The following is a 25449-nucleotide window of genomic DNA, read 5'->3' as shown; positions in this document are numbered from 1 at the left end:
CCAAAACTAGACTTTGAGCTCTAGGCAAGACTTTTGTGTTTTGTTGTTCTTTATGATTTATCCGGTATTCTCAGCACCTAGTACAGAGCCAGATACATGTGCTTTGAATGAAAATAAGAAAGAATAGCTTAACATTTCCAAAGAGACTAACCCTTCCCTCATCTCTATCTGCCACCATGGTGTTTCACTGATTTAAACAGTGAGTCATGGTATGTATAGTGAAAAGAACACGGATTGACCTTGAGGAGAACTAAGCTAGCCCTAGTCATTAGGTATGTGAACTTGGGCAAGAAATAGCCTCTCTAGCTTTCTGGTTTTCTATCTTTGAATTAGAGAATAGAATTAGATGATTTGAAAAGATACTTCCAACCCTAAAATATTGTAAGCTAGAATGCTGTCTTTTAAAGCTCTAAACAATGTGGCTCTTAACCTTGGATCCTTGGTTGAGATCCCAGGATGCCTGCTATGGTTTCTAGGAACCAAGCGAAATTGGATTCAAATTTTTGTTGTTGTTGTTACCTGCGGCGGAAGAGATTATTGATATTAATAGAATATACAAAGTTGTATTTGGTCACATGACCACTTAGATGAGTGTATTTCCCAATCTTTCTTGCAACTGGTTGTGACAAAGTGACTGGGTTCTGTGTGACCAAAGGACTAAGAGAGAGTGAGCAAAAGTGATAGGGGCAGCTTCTTTGTCGCCCCGTGGCTGTTCTCCACTCTTTCCTTAGGATGGAACATAGATACATTGATGTTGAATGAGTTTTGGCCAAGAAGGGCTTTATCCCAGAGTTGACAGAGTATTAAATCAGAAGGAACCTGGTGCCCTGAATGATGTATGTGTCTGAAGCTATACCCCTGTCATCCCAGACTTTTCTGTAAGAGAAATTTAAACCTTCTATCTAGTTTGTGTCGCTGTTATTTTTAGTATTTAATAAAACATTTGGTCAATATACTGCCTGGTACCTTTGTACATGCCCATTTCTGGAAAGGGGGCTCATGAATTTCACTAAATTTGCCAAGGAATCTATGACTCCATATGGTGGCGAATTAGAGATGGCCACAAATTCTTTGACAGGCCTCCCATTGAGAAGTGGGTTGATGTCCCTTTTCCTTGAATCTGAGCGGATGCTGTAACTGCTTTGATGAGCTGAATAGCGTCTAAGTAAAGTGGTGCCAGTTCCCAGTCTAAGGCCTACAGAGAATGGCAGCTTCCTATTCCTGTCCCTGGGAAGACTGACTTTTGGAACCTCACCGCCATGATGTTGGGAAGTCCAAATGGCCCATGGAGAGGTCTGTGTGGAGAAGCTCCAAGACCCATTCTTTACCTCCTTTAAAGCTCACACCAGTACTGTGAAAAATATATTGTCATCCTGCATTAGAGGTGAGAAAAATGAAGAACAAGTAGTTTAAGTAACTTGCCTAAGGCTACTATTAGGAAGTGGTAGATTTCAACTTTGAAACTTGGAGCCTAACTCTAAAGCCTGTGGTCTTTATCTCTGACGTATAAGACACTGACATATATTAGAAGACATTGTAAACATTCAGCTAGGTTTGTTATTTAGCAGTCTCTTTGCTAATGGGCCTTTTACGTATATCTATGGTAAGCTAGTCTTCATATATTTCATTTCTATTTAATGGACATCCATTGGGGCCCACATTAAAATTTTAAAATATTTTATGGTGATCTAGCTAGCTGCTCATCCTACCCAGGGAAGCACTGAGAAATACAACTTTGCAATTTTGTTAGTAATTCCCAAGTCCTGATCATTTTTTCCCCTTTCTTTTCCTAAGTATATTTACTTAAAAGTATCTTGGCATTTAAATTGTTTTCTGCAACATGCACCTCATATTCTGTATTTCTGAGAGGTGTGTGCCTGACATTCACATCCCTAAGTTTCCACCGCCTTCCTGCACAAGAGTCCAACTGTTCAATCTCTGCTCATGTGCCTCCTTAAGATTCTGTTGGAACATGCCCAATTAATGCCTGAACATGACCCCTTTGTGTAGATTCATGCACGTTTGTATGCACAGCCAATCTGCCAGTCCGGATCGACAGCCTCACACCAAAGCCTCCATTTCTCAGCAGGAATCCAGCAAACCAGATGTCAAGTGCATATTTCCTGAGTATTTTATGGGATCCACAGAGAGGCTCTCACAGTATGGTTCAGGCCTCAGTTTAGTGCAACTTGTCGAAATGAATTGTTTCATTTCTGTACCACAAATGCCAGGTTGAGACAAAAATTAAAAAAACAAAAAAATTCTGCGTAAGAGTTTAGGCTTTCATGTCCTTAATGGAAATCCCGTGGACTTGTAGTTGGAGTTAAGGTCCGGGGCCGGGGGGTCCACTTCTCCCACAGCGAACGGTAGGCAGTGTCCTCCAGCTCAGCTTATGCAGCTCAAGGGAGATGAGAACTCGCTCTGTGAGGTCCACGACATCCCAGGAAGTGTCTGAGCAGACTTGTGACATCAGGGCACAGGGCAGAGTTTCAAGGAGGAGTTCTTCCTCCTTCACCTAGAGAAACACAAGCACTAGCAACAGCTTATTAAACAAATTCCCGAAGTCCCATTTGCTCTCTGGGGTTTTCCAACCCGGACCGCAAATGGTGGCTCACTTCTTTCCTAAATGCAGAGTGGAATTCTTCTCCTCAGTCCCTTGGAGGATTGAGGAGAAGTTCATCTTTAATGAAAAAATGCCTTTATTATATAATGGTTAAGACCCTGGTCTCGGTATCAGACACAGTGGGGTAAGAACGCTGGTTCTCACCCTCCTTAGTGAAGACTCTTTGGATGCATAGGATGGAGACAGATGCTGTGCATTCAGTTGTACTGTACTTAACTGAGAGGCCGTGTGTGCTGTGCTCAGCCCTGGGCTTGCACAGAGTCAGCACTCCATAAATACAATCTATTGTGCATTTTGAATAATACTATTGATATTGCAATAATAAAAAAATAATGAAGATAATAATTGGTTCTGATTCTTCATGGCTCCTTCAACTATGTTACAAGACAGAGATCTTCTGACGATGTAGAAATTGGCCACAAATTCTCTTTTCTCAATTAGTGGTGCCATATTGAAGGTCTCCAGGTCCCTCTCAGCTGAGTTACATGTAAATGTGGTATTTTTCACAATCACTGACTTTTGTTGTTGTCTCTAATTTTCTCAGTCATCCATCAGTCAGCCAAGGCCAGCCTTCCCCACCCTGCTCAGCGGTTGGCACTCAGTGGCACCCCATCTAACCTGTTGTTTTCAGCCAAGCTCGGGCAAGTACACTATTTCAGTAGGTTCAGAGCCAGCTCCCACTGGCACGGTATGGACCAAGCATGGCTGCAGTAGGTTGGGCGTCTGTGCTTAGATTATTCTAGGTGTCCACAGACCACTGTCATCCTTTAACCCCAGTGGGTCACCACCTTGGCTTTTCCTGTTTTAGCCCCCGAGAAGCTTGCTGTTATTATAGTCTTGTCTCAAACCACAGATTGTGTTTATCTGGCACTTACTTGCCAGTCTCCATCTAGGACACAATTCCTACCATACTATGGACTGGAGTCCTGGCACTATGTAAAATTCTAAATGTCTACTTGACCTCAGGTATTATCTACTGCCTTCCCTACATATCCACGCTATCCTGCCTTTGGAGCTTTTCGGCAAATTCCTTATCAAATCCAATCTGTTTCTTAAGCCTTCCCTAACAATTGCCATCCTCATTGATCTTTTGCTTCTCAGTATTTCACTCTATCACAGATTATGTTTTCCTTTGTGTGTTACTTGTTTCATTTGAAGGTAGAAGACATCTCTGAGCTTTCTTTGAATCTTCCACTCATCAGCCCTATGTATGATATCTGTTAATGGAGAGACTGATGAAATTACAGAATAAAGAAAGAACTTTCTATAGTTCCATAATTAAAATTCTTGGATATTGTCAAAAAGTCAGTATTTTAGAGAATGTATATATATATATATATAAAATACATATACATTAATATATATAATATATACACATTAATATATATAATATATATATACATTTATACATATATATATTAGCTGAAGGAATGCTAACATCAGAGTCCTAAGACTTGGTTCAAATCTTAGGTCTTCTACCTACTCATCTGTTATAGAAATATAAACTTTCTGACTCTGTTTGCTCATATTTTAAATAGAGATAATATATCTACCTAGTATTTTTTTCTTGAAGATTAAAGTCAATGATGTATGTGAAAATGCTTTGAAAAACACAATGTTATTATTACTGGGACTCCTATATGTTATAAGAAATAGTGTCAAGATGAACTTCTGGTTTACCTTTATTATGATTCTATTACCAATATCGTTATATCATGACCAGGTAATATTTAGTTTTGATCAAATGGCTTTGCTTCCAACATTTGTGTACCTGAGTCAAGAATATACCTGACTCAATGCTGTTGATCACTGGTGGTCTGTCCATTCAGAAGATGATCCTGGCTGTCTCACTTATATGGCCAGATTCAGATCTCACATAGGAAGAGAAGATAACATGGAAATAACGAGCACTAGGATGGGAAAAGGAAAAATTCTTAAGCAAAAAAAAAAGACAAGTACAATCCATTGGTTCTACTCAGATCAGACCTGCACCTCTTCAGTGCTTGAGCTGAGCCTCAACCCCTCCTCCCCATGGGTGGGCTGTGGGAAGCACAGGAGAACACTGGTGATTTACAAGCCCCTCGATGGTGCTGTAAATAAAATGAAAGAGGCTGGATTCGACTTTGATTTTTCCCTTGAATCACTTACTTTTGAAAAGCCGATTACTTCTGGTGAATATTTGTCTTTCCGGTTCTGCAAATCATTTATTTAAATAGTTCTTAAGGAACAGGTCTTTGGGATTCTGTTTAGGAGGATGCTTTGAACGTCTCAGGTACACAGTTTCTTTATGTGTCAGCGGCTGCACATCCCAAATCAGATCCCTTTCCACGGAGTCCTGCAGGCTCTCTGCGCAGGCAGCTCTCGGAAGAGACGACGAGCTGCTCCCTTGGCAGCTGTGGCGGGGTTAGAAGCACCCTGTGCCACTTAACTGGCTTCTTTTAAACACTTTGGGCAAAGCCTTTAGTTAACATCGCTGCTCAAGTAAGAATGTTCTTATACTCCACAGACTTCGTGAAGAGGAGGAATTATGCTGGTGAACAGAGCTGGTGGGATTTACCTATTGACATAGACAATGAGCTGTTTGAAGACACGAGGATGTGGGATGCATCCTGTCGCAGCGTCTGGTAGAAGGTACACAGTCCGTGTTTGCTAAAGTAATGATGGCCTGGATAGAGTCCAGCCCTGCGCGTGGTATTTAAATCCTGTTTGTGGCATTCTTGCCAGCGTGTTCTAGAACACTTCCACTGACGGGGAGCTCCGCAACTCTGGATATTGTGAACAGGGCCGAGCGGACTCAAAATCAATGTGCTGGTGTATCTTCCCATTCTGCCTCTAGCCTCCAGGGCTGTAAGCACCTTTGCCCACCCTCTTCAACCAACGTAGTCTGAAAACCCTCTCTCGATACCTCCCCTGCCCTGGTCAAAGTTTGCTCGAAAGCAAGGTTTTGACAAATCCTTCATTCTAAGGTATAAATAAGCAATACTAGCTGAGAATATTACACTCTCTTGGACTCATTTGCATTTGATCAGAGCATGGATCTTTAAATTAAAAAAAAAAAATTGAATCTCTATCTAAGAGTAAAATTTCAGGCTCCCATCAATGGCTGGAAGAGAATTCCTGCATTTTCCCCTTGCCGGCCGCAAGGCCTTCCAAGACCCTGAAATCTTATCTTGTGGGCAGCTGTTTCATATCCCTGTGCAGAATCTAAGAGGAGGCATAAGCAAGCATCTTAGAGTGTTAAGACCTCAGGGTTAGCAAGTTCCCCCTTATTCCTTCCTGGGAATTTTGCATTATCCTATTTTACCAATGACAAAATATTCGGCAATTTCAGCACAGTGATGTAATTTATGATTTTCCTAGTAAGTTCTTTTCTGTGATTTGGGAAATAATAGAGGTCTTTGGACTGTTCCATTGCTAAAATATTCCATCTGATTTTTGATTCTTTCATTCTCCTGAGAAAACAGAAACATTTTGCATTAAGGGAACTATTTTGTGGACACTCTAATCAATTCTAAAGAAAGCCCCTCAGTGTGAGGGGCGTAGCCAGGACATTTAACTGAAAGCAGGTCTTAGAGCCAACCCCAGACCCAGGCATGGCAATTAGCAGAAGCACCGAGCCTATGCCTGGGGAATTAAGGTTTGTAAACCAGGTCTGCAAGCTCCCCAGTCCTCCTGGGACCTGCTGCAGCCCGGGAAGGGTTTGAATTGATTTCTGTCCCTGCTCAGAGATGTGTGGAATATGCCCACAGAGCAAGAGAATGCTGGCATTACAGGAAGGACGTGCCTCTCACTCTCCTCGCCGGATTGGTCCTGGTAGGCGTTCCTTTCCCTTTGGGACCCAGTGGAGCCCTTTGTAAATGGAGGTCTTACATGAGACCCGAGGGGCCTGCTGTTGTTTCCATGGGGGAGATGCTGAACGGATGTACTCTAGTTCCTGCTAGTTGCTCCCACTCATGGGTACAAATACACAGACAGCAAGGTAGCAGTGGGAACAGCACAATGAAAGCACAGAGTTGGCAGCTTGGGTATAGAGAACAGAGATTGTTCCAAAGGAGAAAAGACAGGCTGCCGATGATCGGGGCGCTGATGTAGATGCAATAATAGCAAGAACAGAGTCACAAGTATGAAGAGAGGACGTGGACGATCGCGATGCATCGGAGTAGAGCATACTGAGCCCGAAAGCCCTTTCCTCCATGCCAGTGTGAATATTTCAGGGGGAGGGGGGCAGCGCACGCATTTCTCTCCCTCGCATAGTGAGTGTCTAGGATCATTAGGACTCCGAGTGGAAAAATGGAAATAATTTGACAAAATTCCCAGAGGCACCACATGATATAAAGCATGACATTTTTCACATATGTTTAGGCTTGTTGCAAAATGGGCAACGCTTCTAAGAAAGAGAGCTTTAAAAATGTAGATACGGAGTCAACTTTTAGTTATCTGAGCTCATGCAGTTGTGGAGGATAAGCAAGGAAATGAACATTTTTTTTAAAGGCAGATAATGAAAAGCATGTATGTGTGGTTCTAGAGAGCAACGTGTGGGGTGCGTGCGCGGATTTGGCATTCTGCGCGTTGCTTGATGTTAACGTGTATTTGTCTTCTGTGAATACACATGAGGGCGACTGGAGAAACACAATAGGAGACCCGATTTCTAGTTTCTGTACTGCTGCTCCCTTGCTGTGTACCCCCGGAAGAGTCAGATAACCTCTCTGGCTGTCACCGGGAAAAAGAAGGCATTGGTCTTGCTATGCCCTTGAGGTACATCCCAGCTACACTGCGTAATGATTTGATTGGTTAGAGCATCTGACATTCCAAGCATACCCTCTGATAACAAAGCTGTGTATAATCTTGGAGCTGGAAGAAGAGGGAGACAATGAAAACAGCCCAGTCAGGAAAAGGAAAATAAGTGTCTGGGGGCAAAACAAGTAGATCATTTGAACTCAGATGCCGGTACTGAGGGTAGGTTTCAAGGCGCCTGCAGGTGTCTGTTCTGTGTGCCCAGAGCTCTGCTTCTGCCCTCAGGAGCCCGGTGACCCACTGTCCCCCGTGCATGGGGTGGTCATGGGACTGCACGTCTCCGTCCCAGATTTGGCCGCTCCCCTCCTCGTGGCCTGAATTGCAGAGGGAGACCAACTCCTCAGCCCTGCTCCTGCTGGGCAAGCCAGTCCCCTCCACCACGGACCCCACCTGGGCCCCCTGTGCTGGTGCAACACGGGAAAAAGAAGAGTTGGAGTTTTCTAGCAACGTGAGGAAATGGCCAGGTGGGCAGATGGTAAAGTTACAGGTTGAAAAAAGCAAGTTGTTTTTGTTTTTTTTAAATTGTAACTGATCCAATATTTTGCAAATAGATTGTCCTTTCATTGTCCTCTTCACATCCTGTTTCCCTGTAGCTTCTAAAGCCAAGGCTGAGTCCTGAAGCTCAGGACACAGGGGAGGGGTTGAGAGGAAAAGACCGCAGCTCCTTAAAAGTTTCAGAGCTCGCACTCAACTTTCTCAGGAAAGCCGTGACTTTAAGAGTCAAGTTTTGTGGGGAGAGGAAGGGGTTTCTAAATGATGAAATCCACAAAAAGGTGGAGAAGTGGTGGATTTCATCTCTGAGTTTTCCCATAAGCGAAGGAGAGGGGTGACTTAGAGCAGGAAGTGGGGAGGGGAGCTCTTCCGGGAACTGGGAAGGTGAGGATGTACCATATTTTATTCAATAAATTCTCTGTTCTTATGCATCCGGGTATACCCAACTTCTTTACGAAATTATGCTTTAAATGAAGAACGTCAAGGCAATACTTGGAAACATTTCCTTTTCTGTCTTTGTATTAGTGAAGTAGAATTCCTCTATTGGAGGGTCACAGCTCGGTGGCCTAGACCCATGGAACATCAAAACAAAACAAAACAGACCAGCTGCACTGGACCCACCAGAGGAGTGGGCTGTGTGTTTTAAAGGTTCTGCCAGTAATTCTGGTGGGCATCCAGATCTAAGAACCTTTTTACTAAGGAGGCCACTGAGATGTCATTTCTATTTATAGATTTAAGCATCAGTTTGTTTCTCAGCCTATTGTCCTTGGAGTATAATCTTAGGTAAGGTTCTGAGTTCCTCTAAGAGACAAACAGACAAAGCAAAAAACAAGTCTGGTGGTGTTTGCTGAAGGGCAGGAGTTTTCCCCGAGCCTCTTCAGGAAGCACACACTTGGGTTTATGCTCCAACAATGAAGATACTAGCTGGGTTTATGAAGCTTCCTTCTACAGGCTCTGTGGGGAGGTATTGCCATTCTTGTTATTTTCTGTGTCGGGGGAAATATGCAGAGAATCATGTAAGGTGGAAATCTAGGCAGCGTTTCCCAAACTCTGCACCATGGAACACTCAGGTGAGAGAGAGATAAAGAGATTTAAGTGGTAAAATAAATTTGAAGCAAATATTCTCTGGAAGGTCACAATTGATACGAGTATGTTTGAAGTGGTGTGAAGTCTTATATGAGGAAGAATTATTTAGTTTTTTGTTTGTTTGTTTTTGTTTTTTAATACCAAATGAGACCCTTCATCTTAACATTTTGTGGGACATGGTGTGTTGTGGAACACCGTTTAGGAAATGTTGACCTATGACATCCTATGGAGAAGGCTTAATAAATAAATAAATAGCTTAATAAAGAGCTCTCCGGTTATGGTGGAAAGAAAAAAATGTGCTTTACCCTAACTCTATAAACTGGTTCTACTGCTTCATTCCATTAATAGCACAGACTTAATCTTTCTGAGCCTCGATTTCTCCACTTCTTAAATAAGGGCAATATGAGGACCAAGTGAATTAACTCAGCTACCGTCCAGCAAAGCATCTGCTGTAGAGTCAACGTCTCTTGGTACTTACACCAATTCTACCCCCTCCAGGGTTTTCATAATAGTGGCTGAATTGATGCCGTGTGATCAAGTGCAAGGCCGACCCCCCAGCATGCCTTCTTGGGAGGGGTCAGACCTGCTCATGTTTACCTACCTGCTTACGTTTGCCTGCCTCTCCTCATGCGTGAGCCCACCACACCTCCAGCTCCTTCAAGGAAGGGACCGTGCTTCCTTCCCTTACCATTGTGTCCTAATCCAGGGCTGTCGTGGTCTTCTTGAAGCTGTGTGATGGGGCAGTCCTGCTCCAAACAGTGGGATTCATAGCAGGGACTTGGTGTTTTCATTCATTCTTTTCTGTTACTTCATATCTGGCCCATTCTATTTAACTATTTCGGGTCCTCCCCTCTTGATGAAGATGAAATTGAGATTTGCTGCCCTTCTTCAGAAGTAAAAGTGGATGCGGGCAGGTGGGTAGGAACTTGAAGTGAGACCAGACATTGCTGAAGGAGCCGGGCCCTCCCTTTCTACAGCCCCAGAGCATCCACGTGTGTTCTGATGCCCGCAGGACACATTGTTCTGAGATCGAATGTGGGCTGGACGTTTTCCTGCCAGTGTGAGAGGACTACGTTTGCAGAGAACAGTCCTAAAGCCATCAGGGTGGGAAGCAGAGGAGGGACTTGACACTGCTCCTCTAACGTGTGCGGCCACTCTGCTGGGCACTTCGCTTTCATTGTCTCTTTCTACCCTCATAACAGCTTTGTGAAGTAGATATTATTGTCCCCATGTTAGATGACACCCAGGATTTAAGTAAAGCACCAAACACATAGTGTAGTTATGTCCTCCGTAAAATGGAGCTTCTATTATTATTTGTCCCCAAATAGGAAGAAACAGGCCTGAGATCTATTTAACAACTTTTCCAAGGCCACAGAGTTTAAAAAATGGCAAAAACAGAGTTTGAACCAGGTATTCTGACTCAAAAATCTCTGCAGTTTCTGCTCTAATCCTTACTCTCTAGAATAAATAAGGAAAAGAGCTTTGTTGCTGAGATGTGATGCTACTTTCTTCCTCCTACTCCTTTGTTTTGACCTTTTAAAATTGGGAGATACAGTTGACTCTTGAACAACATGAGTTTGAACTGAGCAGGTCCATTTATGCATGGATTTTTTTTTTTTTAATAGTAAATACTACACAGTCCTCAATTTGTTGAATCCATGAATGTGGAACCATGGATATGGAGGGTCAACTGTAAATTATAGTTGGATTTTAGACTAAAGGGAGGGTCAGCACTCCTAACCCCCATGGTGTTCAGGGTCAACTGGATAACACAAAAACAGAATAGTAAAATAATCACTAATACATCTTAACGCATTATTATATAGCTAAGGCTGTGAAACAACCATCTCAGTTCCAAACTCCAGAAACCCCAGGGCCACCCAAGGAAAGGGTAACCACTCTCTTCTAGGTAATCTTCCCTGCTCTTCTTTGTAGTTTGTATGTATCTCAAACCACATTATCATTATTATTTTTTGGCTGCATCACGTGGCTTGCGGATCTTAGTTCCCTGACGGGGATTGAACCCAGGGCCACAGCAGTGAAAGCGCTGAGTTCTAACCACTGGACCGGCAGGGAAGTTCCTCAAATCACAGTAATTTAATTCTCCCTGCTTTAAAAACATTATATTAATGGATCATACAGAGTGTACTGTTCTGTGTCTCACTTCTTTCAGTCAACAGTATGGTTATGAGATTCACCCATGAGCGTTCCTGTTGCTCCACATCCTCATCAACATTTAGTATTGTCAGAGTTTTGGATTTTGGCCATACTAATAGGTGTGTAGCAGTATCTCGTTGTTTTAAGTTGCAATTTAATAGTGGCATAAGATGTTGAATGTCTTCTCATTTGCTTACTTGCTGTCTGTAAGTTTTCTTTGATGAAGTGTCCATCTGGGTATTTTGCCCATTTTAAACTGAGTTGTTCATTTTCTTATTGTTGAGTTTTAAGAGTTCTAAGAATATTTTGGATAAGCCCTTTATCCGATGTGTCTTTTGCAAATATTTTCTCCCAGTCTGTGGTTTATCTTCATATTCTTTTGACATTGACTTTTGCAGAAGTTTTTAATTTTAATGAAGTCCAGTTTATTTTTTTCTTTCATGGATTGTACCTTTGATGTTGTATTTAAAATCATCGTCATATCCAAGATTTCTCCTATGTTATCTTCTAGGAATTTTATAGTTTTGCATTTTACACAAAGGCTTATGATCCATTTTTAGTTAGTTTTTGTGAAAGATATAAAGTCAGTGTCTAGATTCATTTTTTACATGTGGATTTCCAGTGGTTCCAGTATTGTTTTTTGAAAATGCCATGTTTGTGCTATTGTGTTGCCTTTGCTACTTTGTGTAAGATTAATTCATTGTGTTTATGTGGGTCAATTTTGGCACTCTATATTCTGTTCTATTTATCTACTGTCCGTTATTTCTCTAATACCACACTCTTGATTACTGTAGCTTTATAGTAAGTCTTGATGTCCGTTAGCCTTAGTCCTCCAACTTGTTCTTCAATATCGTTTTGGCTATTCTGGGTCTTCTGCCTTTCCATATAAACTTTTGAATCAGTTTGACAAGATCCACAAAATAAACTGCTGGGATTTTGATTGGGTTTACATTGAATCTATAGGTCAAGTTAGGAAGAACCACAATCTTGACAATAAATATTGAGTCTCCCTATCTGGGAACGTGGAATATCTCTCCACTTTAGTTTTTCTTTGATATCTTTCATCAGTTTTGTAGTTTCCTTTGTGTGGATCTTACACATATTTCGTTAGATTTATACCTAAATGTTTCATTTTTGGGGTGCTAATGTAATGAGGCATACCTTATTTTATTGCACTTTGCTTTATTGTGCTTCATAGATACTGCATTTTTTACAAATTGAAGGTTTGTGGCAACCCTCCATCAATTAAGTCTATAGGCACCATTTTTCCAACAGCATTTTCTCACTTCATGTCTCTGTGTCACATTTTGGTAATTCTCACAATATTTCAATTTTTTAATTATTATTATATTTGTTATGGTGACCTATGATCAGTGATCTTTGATGTTACTACCGTGACTTTGGTGAAGGTTCAGATGATGGTTAGCATTTTTTAGCAATAAAATATGTTTTTAATTAAGGTATGTTTTGTACTGAATACATTGTCTTTTTAGACATAATGCTATTGCACACTTAGTAGACTACAGTAGAGTGTAAACATAACTTTTATATGCACTGGGAAACCAACAAATTTTGTGACTTGCTTTACTGCAGTATTTGCTTTATTGTGGTGGTCTGGAACTGAACCCTCAATATACCCAGTGTATGCCTTATGTGTATTTGCATTTGCATTTGTTCATTGCTAGTATATAGGAAAGCAGTTGGATTTTTACATTAACCTTGTACCCTACAGCATTGCTATAATTACTTACTAGTTCCAGAGTTTTTTCTTGATTCCTTCAGATTTTCTACATAGATGATCATGTTGTCTCTGATCAAAGACAGTTCTGTTTCTTCCTCCCCAATATATAGACCTTATATTTCATTTTAATGTTTTATTGTATTAGCTAGGTCTTCAAGTACAATGTTGAAAATCAGTGGTAAGAAAGGACGTCTTTCAGTTGTTCCTGATCTTAGCAGAAAAACTTCTAGTTTCCTGCTGACAGTTTTTATCATGAATGGGTGTTGAATTTTGTCAAATGTTTTTTCTGCATCTTTGGATATGATCATGTGATTTTTCTTCTTTAGTCTATAGATGTGTTGGATTACATGAATTGATTTTTGGATGTTGAAGCAGTATAACAGGGAAAAATCCCATTTGGTCATGCTGTATAATTCTTTTTATTCATTGTTGAATTTGATTTGTGAACTTTTATATCTATGCTCATGAGAGAAATTGAGCTTTAGTTTTCTTGTATTATTTTTCTATTTTGATATTAGATTTTGATATTAGGGCAATGCTGGTCTCATAGAGTGTGTTGGGAAGTATTCTCTCTGCTTCTATCTTCTGCAAGAGATTGTAGAGAACTGGTATAATTTCTTTGTTAATGTTTGATAGAATTCACCAGTGAACATGTCTGGGCCTGGTGCTTTCTCTTTTGGAAAGTTATTGTTGATTCAATTTATTTAATAGATATAGGCCTATTCAGTTTGTCTATTTCTTCTTGTGTGAGTTCTGACATATTGTGCCTTTCAAGAAATTGGACCATTCGTTAGATTATCACATTTGTGGGCATAGAGTTGTTCATAATATTTCTTGATTATCTTTTTCAAGTCCATAGGAAATGTAGTCCCCTCTTTCATTTCTAATATTAGTAACTTGTCTTCTATCTTTTTTCCTAATTAACTTGGCTAGAGACGTTGATTTTATTGATCTTTTCAAAAAACCAGCTTTTGGTTTTGTTGACTTTCTGTATTGATTTCCTGTTTTCAATTTCATTGATTTCTGCCCTAATTTTTATTATTTCTTTTCTTCTGCTAATTTGAATTTAATTTGTAATTTTTTCTAGTTTTCTAAGGTGGAAATTTCAATTATTGGTTTTAGATCTTTCTTCTTTTCTAGTATATGCATTCAATGCTATAAATTTTCCTCTAAACACTGCATTTGTTGCATTCCACACATTTTGGTAAGTTGTATTTTTGTTTTCATTTAGTCCAAACTAATTTTAAATTTCTCTGGAGACTTCTTCTTTGACTCATGTGTTATTTAGAAGTGTATTATTTAATCTCCAAGTATTCAGGAATTTTCTAGGCATCTTTCTGCTATTGATATCTAGTTTAATTCCACTGTGGTGTGAAATTTGACATTGTATGATTTCTAATCTTTTAAGATGTGTTTTATGGCCCAGAATGTGGTTCATCTTGTTGAGTGTTCCATGTAAACTTAGGAAGAATGTATAGTCTACTGTTGTTGGAAGACATATGATGTATCTAGGTGTCAATTATATCCAGTTGTTTGATGGTGCTGTTGAGTTCAATACATCCTTACTGATTTTTCTGCCTGCTGGATCTGTCAATTTCTGATAGGAGGATGTTAAAGTCTCCACATATAATATTTGATTTACCTATTTCTCTTTGAAGTTCTCTCAGCTTTTCAATTTTTGCCTCATGCACTTCAATGTTCTGTTGTTAGTTGAATACCCATTAAGGATTGTTATATCTTCTTGGAATATTGACCATTTATCATTATGATACAGTCCTATTTATCCCTGATAACTTTCCTTGCTCTGAAATCTGCTATGTCTGAAATTAATATAGCTACTCCTGCTTTCTGTTGATTAGTGTTAACATGTTATATCTTTCTTTTTTCTTTACTTTTAATCTATATGCTTCTTTATATTTAAAGTGGGTTTCTTGAAGACATATAGTTGGATCTTATTTTTTGATACACTTAGACAATCTCTTTCAATTGGTACATTTTCTTAAAGTAATTACTGATATAATTGGATTAATATCTACTGTATTTGTTACTGTCTTCTCTTTGTTGCCCTCGTTCTTCATTTCTATTTTTCTCTTCCACACTTTTCCTGCCTTTGGTAGTTTTAATTGAGCATGGTATATGATTCCATATTCTCTTCTTTCTTATCATATCAATTATACTTTTAAAAAACTTTTTTAAATGGCTGCCCTAGAGTTTGCAATATACATTTATGACTAATCCAAGTTCACTTTAAAAAAGAAATAGTATACTGCCTCATGATAGTGCAAGTACCTTATAAAAACAAAATACTCCTACTTCTTTTATCCTTTCCCTTGTATCATTGCTGTCATTTATTTCACTTATATATAATCATAGATAATAATATATGTATACTTTTAAATAAGTACATATATATGTACGTGTATATATGTACTTTTATATGTACATATATATTCATATATGTAAGGATAATTGACAACATTATTGCTATTTTTATTTGGAATAAACTGTTATCTTCATGTCTATTAAGAATAAGAAAAATAAAAGTTTATACTTTATCTTCATTTATTCATTATCTGATGCTCTTTCTTTCTTCATTTAGATACAAGTTCCTTTTCTTAATCATTTAATTTTTTTGCAAGACAGGTCTACTGGCAACAAATTCCCTCAGTTTTTGTTTGTGAAAGTCTTTATTTCCCATTCCCTTCGAAGAATAATTTCTCAGGGTATAGAATTCTAGGTTGGTGGTTTTCTTCTCACAACACTTTAAATATTTCACTCCACTCTCCTTTTATTTGAATGGTTTCTGAGGAGAAGTTGGGTGTAATTCTTATCTTTGCTTCTGTATAGGTAAAGTTGGTTTTTGTTTGTTTGTTTGTTTGTTTGTTTTTACCTTCTGGTCTCTGCCCAAATTTTTTCTTTATTTTTAATTCTCTGAAATGTGAATTTGATATGCCTAGATGTAATTTTTTGGCATATACCCTACTTGGTGTTCTCTGAGCTTCCTGCATCTGTGGTTTGGTGTCTGACATTAATTTGGGGAAAATTCTTAGTCATTATTTCTTCAAATATTGCTTCTATTCCTATCTCTCTTTCTTTTTTTTTTTTTTTTTTGGTGTCCCCATTATGCCCATGTTATTTCTTTGTAGTTGTCCCAGAATTCCTTGATAGTCTGTTTTTTTCTTAATTTCAGTCTTTTTTTCTGTTTCTCTTGAGCTTTGGAATCATCTATTGTCATACTCTCAAGCCCAGAGATTCTTTTCTCAGCTGTGTCCAATCTACTTATGAGCCTGTCAAAAATGGTCTTTATTACAGTGTTTTTTTATCGCTACCATTTCTTTTTGACTCTTTCTTAGAATTTCCATCTCTCTGCTTACATTATCCATCTGTTCTTGCATGTTTTCTGCCCTTAGCATATTAATCATAGTTTTTAAAAATCCCCCATCTGATAGTTCCAACATTCCTGCCATATCTGACTTTAGTTTTGATACATATTCAGTCTCTTCAAACTGTATTTTTTGCCTTTTGATATGCCTTATGATTTTTTATTGAAAGGTGGCTATGATCTACTGCATAAAGGGAACTGTAATAAATACACCTTATTAATGTAGTATAGTAAGTAGTAGTGGTAAGGTGTGGGGTGTGGGGAAGTGTTTTACAGTCCTATGGTTAGGTCTCAGTCTTTTAATGAGTCTGTACCACTGGACCCTAATCTTCACAAGAGTTTTTCATCCCCCCCAAGCCCCCATCTCTGTTAAGTGTAACACGATGGCTTAAGAAGTCTGGAGTTGAGTATTTCCCTTCTCCCACGTCATTTAGGCTCTGAGAAAACCCCATCAGGTAAAGTTTCTCCTGAGGGCAAGCCTTGCTAGGAAGAAGAGATACTCTGATTTATTTCAGAATGGTTCCTTTTCCCCTTCCCCTGTAGGAAGCATGAGGGGATTTTTTCTCCAGTATTCACTTTGAGGATCTTATAGAGTTCCTAGAGATAAAACTCACAAAAAACATGGGGCCCTGGTATGACTGGGTCCCCCTAGAGTTTTTAACTCTCAGATCTGTCCACACTGGGCCTCCAGCAATTTGTCAAGTACAGTTCTCTGGTTCCTGTGAAGATTTCAACTCATTGGTTCCTGCTCTAGTAAGTTATAATTCTTTGTATTTGCCTGTATGTCTTTCCAATTTTGGGACAGTGGTTTGCCCTGTAACCTCACTTATATGACTGTTCTTAAAAGAGTTGTTGATTTTTCAGTTTGTTCTGCTTTTTACTTGTTAGGATGGAGTGACAACTTCTAAGCTTCTTACGTGCTGTACCCCAAAACCTGAACCATCCTGTTTTAGTACTGAAAGTGCTATGTTCCTAGAGAGTCTTCAGTCTTGGGCAAATTGGGATAGTTGGTCGCTCTTTGAATATTTTATAATTTATTTATCCATTTTGATAATCATGGCAATCATTTGTTCATTTGTTTTTCCATATTTTGGGCTATTGTGAATAACACAGCTGTGGGTATTTGTATACCTCTCTCTTAATGGGGGTGTTCAGGCATTTCTGTGGGTTATGTACACACGAATGGAGTTGCTGGGTCTCAACCTCAGTAGATTAACACTGAACAGCTTTCCAAAGTCTTGATACCACCACTCCCAGGTGGGTGTATGAGGATTTCAGTTGCTCATCATTCTCACTCTCACTTGGTATTGTCATCCTTTAGTTTTAGCAGTGTTGGTTGGTATGTAGTGACATCTCATTGTTTCAATTTATCCTGGCACCATTTTAACCCTGTGTCCCAGGCTTCTATGAGAATCCATGCAGACCTGGGGTGTGGTTACCTGGCAAGTCTTTTATTAGGCAGCCTGATCTCCAATATACATTGCTTTGGGGATGTCAGCGCTGTTACTGTGCATGATGGAACATCCTTCCCTTAAACTCACTTTTAGAAGCAAGGACCACTCTTGACTCTATGTGAACAAGCAGGTGGGCTCTCAGTGACAGGTGATGCCCCCATGTCCACAAGCATCACTAGCTTGAGCCGCCCAATCCCTGTCCTCCATCCTGGTCTCACCACCACGATCATCAGGGACTTTGTAACGTTATGGACATTGTCAATCCCTCCTGTGTCTCTCTATAATCTTGGCACGAGCACAGAAGCAAATCCAGCCAAGGTTCTCTTCCCCTGTGGCATCCCAACAGCAGGGTTCTCGTGTGCACATGCTGGACCCTGTTCTACCTCCCCAAGAGTGGTAAGAAAGTCACTGGCCACACTGGGAGAGATCAAAGTGCTATCCAAACTGGCCAAGCGCATGATTAAACCAGGATATATTGTTTGGATACTCTTCTCCCGACTGTAGTGACATCGTGATGGGGCTGCCTAACCAGATGCCATGGAGGCTGGGGTGCTGCTGTCTCTAAAGGCCCCTCCTCCCAGGAACACCACGCAGAGGTACCCAGACATCAAGAATTGTGGAGACAGGGCCCAGCCAGGGCATTCATCAGCTCACCTCCTGCAGCATGCCATCTCCTGCACTAGCCCTGATCAAAATAGAGACTTTAAGTTTAGAGAGAAGTTGTGCAGACCGTGGACTTCAGAGCTGCCCCTTCAAGGTCTCTGAGAATTCTTTGCCCCTGGGATGATGTGATGACTTTCCCTTGGACTGTGGCATGGAAAATTTCTCTCCTTTTTGAATCTTATTTGCGTCACCTAAGCAGACTGACTTATTTTTCTGTTAGTTTTTGCCCTTTCTGACTGACTTGACCGACTAACAATGTCCCCAGCTTCCACGTGGCCACACCTGCTTTCCCCGCCCCTCACCTCTGATTCCAGGCGGGAGCTGAGGGGTGTTGAGCCTCAGTGACTCCCACGGCTGGGTAATTTGGTTTGTTCTTTGTGACAGTGTACCAAATATTGAGCCCTGCCGTGGTGGTTCAGGAAAGGATCACACCTCTCACCCTTCCCAGAAGGTAAAATGTGGACAAAGGCAGAGGTCCTTACTGAGGACCTGTCAATGTCAGGTCCTCAGGGCTTTTAATACTCTTTGCAGATCCAGATTGGCACTGAAACACACTCACAAACTATGTTTCTGGAAGAACTGGAGGGTAAGCAGAATCTCAGGACTTCCGGGGAAAGAACCAACTTCCTCCACTCTTCCCACATATCCAAATTCAAACGCTGTTTATGATTTTAAAATGGTATATACAATCACACAACAGGAAAGTGCCAGAAAGGGCTTCTGGCTAAGATAGACACTCAAAAAGTGAGGCATTTGTTCGAAAAACTTCAGGCTCTTTTCCCCCAAATCCCTTCCTATGCTTAATATCCAGAGAGTGGAAAGAAAAACATATTTTTATCAATTGCTCAAGAGCTTTGGCTATCCTTCTGGAGTCGCCTTCTGCGGCCTCAGCCCGAGACGGTGACACCAACCCAGGAACTGCCTTCTCCCCTTGCGATGGCTTTTGCTCACTGCTCCAAAGATGCGACTTCAGGGTCATCCCAGGCCACTCTTTAGCTTGGAGCGGAGGTCTACACACAGTGGATTTGGCTGTCTCATTGCAGCACCAGCTGGTCGTCTCTGGTAGGAAAGAATTGAAAGAGTATTTTACACCATGGAAATTGTCTTCCAGGCCCAGATGGACCGTCGCTGTTCTAGCTTTGACAGGCCGGGATAGATATATTCAGAAAGCCTTCCAGCTATTTAGTAACTCTTCCAAAACACTGTCAGCACCCGTGCTAGGGAGCTAGGAGTGGGAAGGAAGTCTAAGTAGGGAACTAAACCTAGTTAGTATATATTTGCATAATTATCTTGCAGTGAATGGATGTGTGGTTGGTGGCAGGTTGGAGGTCGCCATGGACACCGAAAGCCAGGAAGGACTTGAACCGCCCTGGGTCAACACCTCGGACCCCTTCCTGAAAACCCTTGTGCATTTTAAGTGTTGGGTTAAAACAAAGCAGGACTCCTCCAAAGCAGGTCACCTGGGAGCAAAGCAGATAAGTTTGGGCCCCAGACCCTTGGGTATGCTTCCTGTACGCCCAAGGGCAGGGGTCAGCTCTGGCCACGCCCACCTGCAGCCTCTCCAGCAGGGTGGGGAAGGAGGAGGGGATGGCAGCAAGATCTCTGCGGTCACTAAGGGATCAAAGACGCTGGGCAAAAGCAAGTATTTTAAAGACAAGATTATAAAGATACTGTCGAATTCATGGCAGCAGCGCCCTGAATTTAAATATAGCTCTGTGACTGTTAGCAAAATGCTGTGGTTATGAGATGACTATTAATATAGCTGTTTGCCTGAGACAGACAGAAGGGGGGTGGGGGGAGAGTGAGAGAGAGAGAAACTTCACCTGAGTTATGAAAGCTCATTTATTTTTAGGCTAAATACATCCCCTTTAGGACTAACCTTTACTTTGTTTGCTTTGAAACTTCTCAAATTGCAGCTTCCAGAAATTAAAAAAGCATACCAGCCAGGGCAAGCAGAAGTCGTCAAGGTAGAAAACGGTGGCCCCGGGCTGCCTTGTTTACTGACAACACTTGTTCCTCACAAAACAGCTTCTTAAGTTGCAGAAATTCCAGAAAATGTCAAATATTTCCCTCGTTCATGGCGTCATCCTTTTTAAATAAAATTTCTTGGAGCTCCCTAGACCCATACATTTGAAAAGAAGAGAGTGCAGTTCTTGATACGATATTTAGTCTTCGTGTTTTTCATAAGAAAACCTCGAGTGTTTCTTTTTTAATCCTTTTAGTTTTTGGTTTTGTTTTGCATCAGTATCTGAACTGTAGAATTAAACTCTGGTTACGTGATAATCTATGCTTTAAAACTCGCCTGTGAACTATTTTTTACTGCTTTAAGATTTTTCATTCAGCACATTCAACAAGCCATTGCTCTTTTTAGGTGGGGATTGCTAATAGTGTTTTGACGGATTGATAATTAAACACCAGGCTGCTCCTTGCCTTACATAACTCTCCTAATGACCCTGCCAGGGTGGTTATGAATAAGCTTGAAATAAACTTCCTTCAAAGCACAGCTCTGGAAGGGGACGGGTTCTCTCAGGTAAGGCAACTGGCTTATGCTCTGTGCAGTAAATGATTCTGTGTTTTAAGTGAAACACCAGACTGTCTGGCTATTAGCCAGTTTCATGTAAATAGAAAAAGAAAATGCTCTTCTGTGGCAGTATTTCCATCACTTTCCTCATTTAATGGTCTAGACTTTGCCCAAGATATTCATTCGAGGGATAAGGAAAATATGAATATTACATTTTCCATTGGAACCGAATTAGGCAACCGAGTTGGGCTGGCTTTGAAGAACCAAACTGTCTAAAATGTTCTGTTCTAAGTCAACATTGCTAATACAGATGAAGTCAGAGAGCTTGTAAAGAAAGATGGACGTTTTCCCTAAAGAATCAACCCAAAATGAAGTCTACTCTCATCAATACCGTTATGAATCACGGGGGTTAGCTTTTGACTAGCTGGTTGAGCCCATTGAAATCATTCCCTCTCATCCGAGCCAGTGTGCACACATTGAGTGCTCACTGTATGCAGTGGGGTGGTAGGGAGGGGGTGGGCGGAGGCAGAGGCAGACAGAAAATGGAAGAGTCTGAGCGCCTGCCCCAAGGAGTGTGTCAGTGAGAGTTTAGGTATTCAAGGCGCCCTGACACTGAGCCACTCCTTGCTGGATTTTCTATTTTTTAAGACTTTTCCATGGTTAAAGTTGTTTCCTCTTAAATCACTCCCTTGAAATTAAATGTATGACCTGGAATAACGTTCTAGAACATATGAATTTCTGAAAGAGCTCAGTTCCCTGAAATTCCTAAATGTATAAATGTCCAGTGGACTATTTGACCTTTCCAGTCCAGAAACTCCTTGAGCTAAATGTCTCATTGATTTTCACTGTCTGTGTGAAACTGAATAGGAATTACATTACATGCCATAGTGAGAAAAGGCCGAGACTCTGATCAATCCTATAAAACATGCATGAAACGTGTATATATTTGTGTGTGAGATAATATAGATTTCTGTTTCTGTTGCATCCCGTTGGTCATTTGTTGGAATTCTCTATGGAACATACCATAATTTATGTTTAAAAACATACTACCCTTTGAGAAAGAAACTCCGTATTTGAAGATGCCTCTCTACTCCGACACATCATGAATGTTTTGACTTTAGGTTCATCAAAATTCTTGGACATGTGCTTCATGATGGCCATGTTTCCTACAAAGCATTTTGCAGATAAAAATGTCAAAAATATATGGTGGAGCGAAGACCTCCCCATATTTGGTTTTGACTTAAGTTCCAGTTATGCTAATTACCGGAGCGGAACCGGGATTTCCTTTTCTCATTATTAAAGCATACAACTCCAGTCATAATGGGCTACATTATCCCGCTACAAAGGCCCCGATTCACAATGGCTTCAAGCCTCTGCAAGTAGCTCCTGGAAGGAGGCTGCAGAGAGGGAGATGCTGTGAAAATGCCTGCCAGGGGCTTGACCTGCATTCCCAAAGGAGGGAATGAATGAAGTCATTCCAAGCGTTTAAAAAAAAAAAAAAAAAAAACAGCCAAAGAATCATATTATTATTGCAATGTTCCCAAACACCAGAGTCTCATTATGATAATGCAGTTTTTCCCCGTCTGCATTTACAATTTCACCTGAAACAACCATTTATGCTTCCTTCCATTTAAAGGTTAAGTTAAAACAGAATGTGGCCAATGTCCATCAACCAGAAACAGGGAAGCTGGGGAAGTACACATTCTCCCCAGAAAAGAGGTGCAGCTGCCTTGCATGGTAGGAGGAGCACAGAGGCAGCAGAATTCCCACAATTTCCAGAAAACTAGTCTCTGTGACCCCTGTAAGGCAGTCCCATGGGTACAGACTGAGCCGCCAATATGTGTCAGTCTCTGTTGCAGACATGGGGGAGAAGCCAGAGGGTTTGTAACTCCTGGTCTCAGGAGCGCTCTGGGCCGGGCTGCTCTAGGTCACCTGGGCCAGCTGCACGCCATCTCTTTCCGAGTCTGTGTCCATTCCGCCGGGAGCCTGGAATCAGCCACGGTGGGCGGGTTGACACCTCAGAGATCAGCAAATGCTACGAGTCACATTGGTTTCCTTCTGTTCAGAGAGCTGCTTGTTAATCATCTACACAGCACACCACTGATTATATTCTCCTGGAGGAGAGACGAATAATGGACAATTAATGTGTACTAGGTCAGGAGGTGGTTATGCTAAGAAGAATAAATAAAACATGGCAGGCGAGCGATGGGTTGAAAGGCCTGAAATCTTGTACTTTTTGTCTGTTTTTTTGCTTTAGTAGAGAACACTCAGGAAGTATCATTTGACTAAGAAGGTCCTGGAATCAGGGAGTCGGGGCCTGGGTGCTTGCCCCTGCAGTTCTGTGATTTTTTTTTTTTTTTTTGCAAGTCACTTAGCCTTTCTGAGCCTCAGTTTTCTCATTTATGACATAACTGGGTTGGACCAGATGGTCCCTAGATGGCTCTCTGCTCTCTGATTCTCTCCTGATTTTTGTAAACTAAAGGATTAAGTGGAATTTCTCTAGCTAGGCCAAAAATTTGTATAAGGGCAGAAACAAATGTTTGGAAAAATATAATAATCATTACCAGATTCACTATAGGCCTCCATACATTTAAAGGTATTTATGGAAGACCAGGGTCTTGGGATCGAGAGGAATCATGTGCAGTTGCGATCTGACCCAGAAGACTGTAGAGAAAAAAGGGGCACAGACCTTGTGGAAGTATGACTTAGAAGGCTTTTCCAGAAGAAAGGCCTATATGTGTGTTTATAGCCAGAAAATGAATTCACTTGAAAAAATTTTTTGAACATGGTTAGTGCCCTACTGCTGAATAAAGCAAGACCCCGGGACGCTCCGAAGTTTTCACGTGGCTGAACCACCCCATTGCCCCTGTTCCCCTACCTGCCTTCCCACAGCAGCCAGGCAGCCAGAGGAGGGGACAACTGAGACGATGGAACGTGTCCTCCATCCCGAGGACCAGCTTGCACGGGGCCTGAAATGCATCTCCCTCCTGTTCCAGGTGAGAGCTCCACAGCAAGGGCAGGCAGTGCTCCCACCCTGGAGAGACCAGCCTGTTCAAGGGATATGATGGACAGAGCTCAGAGCCTGAAGTTTAAGTGCCAAGTTCAAGTCCACCTTCTGGCGCTGACTAGCTGAGATCTATTAGGCAAATCACTTAAGTTTTCGGAGTCGTGAGTTTTTTTTTGGTCTATAAAATGGGAAGAAGGCCCACTGTCTCCTAGACTGCTCTATGGATTCAGTGGTGGTAGTGTACATACTAGTGCTTTGCAAACTGTGTTATTGTTATTAAGTATTATTACAATGGCATTTCCCCCAATTAGGAGAATATTCTTTCTTTGTAGGCGTTTCCCATTCCGGCTACAAATATATTTGATGCCACTCCAATCAAGTTCTAAAAGGAAACCTTACTCTTGCTACAAATTGAGAGAGACAATTTGTAATGTTCTTCCTACAGGGAGTTGCAGACGGAGCGAGTGAACTCAGATGAGCTGGGCTCAACTTAACACTGAACAGATATTTCAAAGCTTGGAATAATTATGGTTTAGATGCGGCACTGCAAACAAACACATTTCCAATGGTGACAATCAGCCCTGTGGATGTTTGAACGTAGTAATGCTTTTCTTCACAAATTTGGAGAGCTCTGCTCACTGAAGAAAATAAAAGGGCAATAAAAGGAAACATGAATATGAAAACCGCCTTCATTCCCATCTTGATCTTTTTTTTTTTTTTTTTTTGTCCAGCTGCTTATTGTAGCTGTGTACTGTCCTCTCCAGCATTACTAAAGCTTTTATATGACCTTAAATTTCAAAGCTACAGGTGGCCCACAGGGGCCATACTTCAAAGACAGTTTTGATTAAATGAAACAATATTTGTGTAATACGGACCCCGGATCTTTGAACTGCTCCTGTTCAATTCATCCTACAAAGGTTCAATTAGGAGAGATCAGAAGACACGGCACCCTGGGCCATTTCCATCTGTCACTCAAGTTTGTCTTTTCAAATATCTTTTATATCAACCCAGGAAAACAATTTATTTTGAGGATGTAATAATCATAATTCAAAAGCCACTTCAAGAGGCAATGTCCTTTGCTAGAGAGTGTGGTGTCGGCCCACGCAAGCACCATTTGAAGTGAAATTCTAAGCCTCGGCAGCCTTGTGATTCCTCGTCATGTTACAACTTGTCTTACTATTGATAATTTGTACTTACTGCCAACAAAAAATTCTAGCCCAAGAGGCTCAGCGTTTGGTGAGCCTTTGTATCAGCGACTGGAGCACATTTCACTTCTGAATCTTGTGGTTTTGCCTTCAGTGAAAGAAAAACTGATCCTAACAGTTTTAAACTTGTTAATTCAAGCCATATGTCAGAAACCCAGTCTCCATATGGTGCTATACCACCTTATATTTACAGGGGGCTGCTTTCAAAACATTATTCTAAAAGCTATATTTGCCCCAAAGTTAATATGTGGCATCCTGTGCCATGAGTACTGTTTTTAAATATTGCAGGCTTGGAGATTGCATGCTGATAGAGCAAAAATATAC

The 25449-nt window shown here is 40.9% G+C and overlaps 1 protein-coding gene across 9 annotated transcripts in view; it reads left to right on the top strand.

Moving 5' to 3' along the window:
• The window catches only part of TMEM182 (transmembrane protein 182), a 464198-nt gene that overhangs the window by 224462 nt on the left and 214287 nt on the right, over positions 1-25449 (top strand). For all 9 annotated transcript variants that reach the window (XR_014234936.1, XR_014234937.1, XR_014234938.1 and 6 more), the window contains exon 5: positions 5130-5254. The gene's annotated coding sequence lies outside the window, so the exon portion shown is untranslated. The remainder of the gene's footprint in view (positions 1-5129; positions 5255-25449) is intronic.

Source organism: Balaenoptera borealis (assembly GCF_965194805.1).
Source record: "Balaenoptera borealis genome assembly, chromosome: 15".
Lineage (NCBI taxonomy): Eukaryota > Metazoa > Chordata > Mammalia > Artiodactyla > Balaenopteridae > Balaenoptera > Balaenoptera borealis.
The sequence above is the reverse complement of the archived record's forward strand: the minus strand, read 5'-3'. Positions and strand labels throughout refer to the sequence as shown.